This window comes from Triticum urartu, unplaced genomic scaffold (genome assembly GCF_003073215.2).
Source record: "Triticum urartu cultivar G1812 unplaced genomic scaffold, Tu2.1 TuUngrouped_contig_5343, whole genome shotgun sequence".
In the NCBI taxonomy this organism is placed as follows: Eukaryota; Viridiplantae; Streptophyta; class Magnoliopsida; order Poales; family Poaceae; genus Triticum; species Triticum urartu.
This window is the reverse complement of record NW_024116012.1, coordinates 3,441-8,507: the sequence shown is the minus strand read 5'-3', so window position 1 is coordinate 8,507 and position 5,067 is coordinate 3,441. Positions and strand designations below refer to the sequence as shown.

At 39.8% G+C, this 5,067-nt stretch overlaps 1 pseudogene; it reads left to right on the top strand.

Annotated features, from left to right (window-relative positions):
• The first annotated feature begins 237 nt into the window (after nucleotides 1–237).
• LOC125529106 lies at nucleotides 238–4,572 on the top strand (annotated as a pseudogene).
• The last annotated feature ends 495 nt before the right edge of the window (nucleotides 4,573–5,067 follow it).

Below are 5,067 nucleotides of genomic sequence, written 5' to 3'. Positions count from 1 at the left end.
TATAATTAGTTTGGCCGGCAGATCTTGGCATCAGTGATGCCTCCAAGCAAATTGCTGAGATTTTTATATGGGAAAAGGGTGTTCACCCATCATGTGTCCAAACTGCTTGAATGCTACCAACCATGCCGGATATTCCAAGAAGCATGCCCACAAGAAACTTTATCCATCGATGCGCTATAAATTGAGGCCAGTCCTCGCCGCGATTGCAGGAGGACTAGTAGGCTTGTCACTATCAGAATGTGGAAAACTACACCTCCCCATACCTTGAGACAACCTTCCCGTGTCTACATACCTGCTTTCTCTCTCACTCCAAGAGCATCATCCTCGTTTGGAATCTCAAATGCTAAGGTCCTTCCCTTCCCTCCTGTTTTGATAATTTCATGGCTTCTGTGAGTGGAGTAATTGAACCGTTTCTTGTGAGGATGTGTTTCTTGTGGGGGGTAAAAAAAAGACCGCACATCTAGCATGCATGTGTTTCTTTTCTGGTTAACCCATCATGTACTTCCAGTATATAATAATTGTAGATGTTTACTTCCTTTCTTGCCTCAGAAATCTTTGATCCAGCAGCTCCAAAGTCAGCTCTCTATCAGAATCGACGAAGCATCAAAGGAACTGAAGAATGTCCCACGGATACTTTTGGATGCAATAGTTGACTCAACCTTCAAATTTACTCATCAAGCTCTGCTCCCATCTGAGGTACTTTCATCGAGAAAACTCATTGCTCCACTGAGAATTTCCCATGCAGGAACTCTAACAATGATAACCCAAAAAATTCATCTATGCTTTAATTTTCATGAAATTAACACTACTCGTGACAAGTTTGCAGAGCAACTTTGCACCAGTAGATGAGATCGGTGGATCCATAGAAATATTCCAGCTTGAAGGGAATATACCTGAAGATTTCCCGGAGGGTGTATACATCAGAAATGGTGACCACCTAGATCATTTCTAGTTATTGTAGTAGTATTAAAGAAGTGTAGCAGGAGTGAGGAACTGAAGATCACAGACAGTAAGCTAAGTGTCAGATAATTACAACAGGTTCCAATCCCCTCTTTGGCGCTCTTCAATCGACTGCCTCAATACTTGGAGAGTCAAATGACATATGGGTTGAGGGCGAGGGCATGCTCCATGCCCTGTACTTCACCAAGAACCCTTCAGCTTCTTAGTCAGTCTCCTATGCTAATGGCTATGTGCAATCCGAAACATTGAAGATTGAACGAGACAGCCAGAAACCATGCTTTCTCCCTGCCGCCCAGGGGGACTCTGCAGCTGTCATCTCCGCCTACATTCTCAACTATGTAAGTAACAGTTTGCAAACCCACATTATATGAGGTGTTTATTAGATGAACCCCTAACCCGAACTGAGTAATCATCCAATGCAGCTAAGGTTTGGCAAGGTGAACAAGAACACCAGCAACACCAATGTGTTTGAGCATGCGGCCAAGGTGTACGCTGTTGCTGAGAGTCATCAGCCCCAGGAATTCTGCATACAAAATCTAGAGACAGGCAATACATGGGCTATCCATGAGGAATGGGATCGACCATGCACATCTCACCCAAAGGTATTGACGACCAGTAGCTGTATCCATTCTCACATAAGCTGCATGGTGAACAAGAACACTAGGGGCCGGTTCTTTTGGGCGGCTTAAAGAATAAGTTGCCTCTCCCCAGTTTTAAAAATAATGCACCCCTAAATTTGTTGAATGATTAAGAGAGGCGGCTTATGATAAAAGTTGGGGTGGAGGTGGGTTTTTTTTTAAGCTGCAAAAAGAACTGGCCCTGCCCCTAATTTAAACATGTAAGTAAATGCCACAAGATTAGAACTGCTAAAAAAGGTACAAGTAGTGTAGCCACGTAATAATTTGATCCTGCAACTTGAGAAGAACAACATATTGAAGTGTCTTTCATTCCAGCAAAGACATGTTGATACAAATCATATACAACTAAATAAGTGTTTCCATCGCAGAGAAAAACTAAATAAATGTTTCACACTTAATTTTCTCTCTCAACATGCAAACATGCCATCTCAACATGCAACCATGCATAGGAAAAAAAGAGCCGTTCCGATTCTATTATGCTACTTATATTTAAAAAAATATTTTACAACTATACAATAAATCATATGCATTTTAGCTTTATTTATAGTTTCAGTTCTCATATTATTAAGCCAAATATTCATGTTTCATGCAACCAAATCTCATTTAGATGTATTGTAACCAATTCGCGTAGCAGTGTGCGGGTATCATTTAGCTTATTCGAAAACATGTGTCATATTTACAAATTAAATGAAGTGTCAAAAATAATCAGTATAATGTTTCAGTTACATTTGTGTTTTGCATATATCAGTAAGTATGTTAGTTCAAATAGTAAATCAATAATTGAGCCAAGGTATGACATGGAATGGGATGCAATACATACCATGAAAGCTTACGACCAATGTGACATTTAGCTATCATGTTCGTTTAATTTCTTGCTGGTGCAACCATTTCTGCATGATGACCCATCAGTGCAAATACATTTTTCCACTTCAATGAGAAGTATGTACAACGTTTATCCAAGCCCTGTAAATATATGTTTTAGGCAATGAGAATGGATATGTTTCGAGTGACCTACAAGTTTGTATGTATGTAGATCACTTTGCTCCATATTTCCACACACCACCACCACCACTTTGCATGTATGTATGATCACTTTGTTCCATATTTCCAAACACACGCACATCATGTTGTCCTTGTTCAGTCCATCTAATTGCTTTGTGGCACTTTGTTCAAATGGCCGTAGGTAGCTCCAGGGTCAGGGGAGCTTGTCATCTTTGGTTCAGATGCAAAGAAGCCTTTCCTAGTTGTTGGGGTTATCTCAGGTAATTCATTCTACTTCTTTACAATTTTTACCATCTTCGGTGTGCCATGATAGAAAAAAAAAGGCTTTCTATTTGATTGCAGATGATGGAACCAAACTAAAACATAAAGTTGACCTCGAGCTAGACAGACCTACACTTTGTCATGACATAGGAGTCACTAGAAGGTATGTGAATTCAAGAAATATCATTCGCATTGCTCCCTGCAATTTATTGAATTTAGTGCATACTATTGGTTAAATTTTAACGTGTCAATGAGCGACACTAGAATATTCCTAGACTAGTATATTCAGTTAATCAATGAAAGCAACTCACGTTTATTGTTCTCTTGATATAGGTGCAACATAATCATGGATTTACCACTTACTGTCGACATCAGCAGACTCACTACAGGTGGTCAGTAAGTATTCCAATTAAACTTATCCCAATAAAGAAGCTCTGTCTTAATTTGTGCTACAAAGCTAAATAGTACTCCTCGCATCGGCTAATCGAATTTGAGAAGGAAGGTTATGCAAGAATTGGGGTTATGCCCCGCTATGGCGACGCAGAGTCAGTTGAGTGGTTCGATGTTGAACCATGTTGCATGTTTCATCTTATCAACTGCTTTGAGGAGGGTGATGAGGTACATATACAGTATTCTTTGGGTTGGTAACTTTTTCAATTATACTTGTATTTGTATTGAATTTGGTTAAACAAAATATGTTTTTAACAACTGTCCGCGCTAAAAATTTCATCCTTTCCTGCCGACTTAGGTTGTTGTCCAGGGACTCTGTTCGGCCGATTCGGTCATACCAGGCCCCAGACTAAACAAGCTCGGCGTACTTCCTGAAAGATCTCAACTTACAGGAGATGGAAATAAAATGAAGCAGGGAATTAGTGAGAAATTATTCTCTCGCTTATATGAATGGAGATTAAACCGAGAAAAACAGACTGTCTCAGGAGAATATTTGACCGGAAGGGAGTGCTCCTTGGAATTCCCAATGATCAACAACAACTACACAGGCGTGCGTCATAGTTATGCCTATGCACAAATAGTGGATTCTATAACAAGATCTGGAGAAGGATGTGGAAAAGGTATTGCTTAAATGAAACCACATTTTATAATTTTGTGTGTTTACACAATATTGTGCATACCAACTTGATTGATTTCCTCTTATCATATATCGCAGTACTCCCAAAATATGGAGGGTTTGCAAAATTATGCCTCAACGAGAGAGGCAAAATAACAGAGGTATGTACAATTCTTCTTTGTGCATCATTTCAGCTACTATTTAATCTATATTCCGTAACTCAAATGGAAGATGTAGACCAGACCTCAGCCAAAGATCTGATAAAGACGGAAATCCATCGGCTGGGTGAAGATCAGTTCTGCTCTGGATCATCATTTGTTCCAAGAGTTCATGGCTTGCATGAAGATGATGGGTGGATAATTTCTTTTGTACATGACGAAGTAACGAATACATCACAGGCAAGTTTTCATGGCAACACAACATATATACACCCTAGTTTCAATATCAAAGACATGTGAGTTAAATTGTGAAGCTTTATGCCCTATATCGCAGGTGCACATTATTGACACCCAAAGATTTGAAGGTGCTCCTGTTGCCAAAATAACATTGCCACACAGAGTTCCTTATGGCTTTCATGGAACTTTCATCCATAGCAACACAGCTGAGAAAGAGAATAATGAACAAGCTAGAAACTCGACATCTTAGAGCCTATATATATTGAATTGGGTCTTTCTAAGTACTTGTTAGGCACACCCGTATTTCTTCATCATCAATTCGACCAAGGGCATGTAAGCTATGTGCCACAAAAAGAATATCATTAGAAACTTATTCTCCTTGTTGAAGGAGTGGTCTTGCAATTCGAGAGGTGATCTCTAGGATGAAAACATGCGTGCTGGCCTTCACTAGTTGTTTTCAACAATATTGTCGTATGAGTGTCTCATACTTCTCGAAGGCATTGTCTTGGTGCTCCAACTGACACATGGACCATTTGATGGTTGTGGGTATGTGTCCTTTTGTAGGTGGGATTCGCCAATGTTATCCACCGCATGTCATATTCTTACCTTTTGTAAGTAGTTTGGGTACGAAGTGTTAGACGCCATTTGAATAAAATTTGGTCATGTGTATAGCTTTGCCTACTCGGTTTCCAGCTGGGCTTGATGTCTGGATACACGATGCTCTACATCTGGATTCTGCATGTAT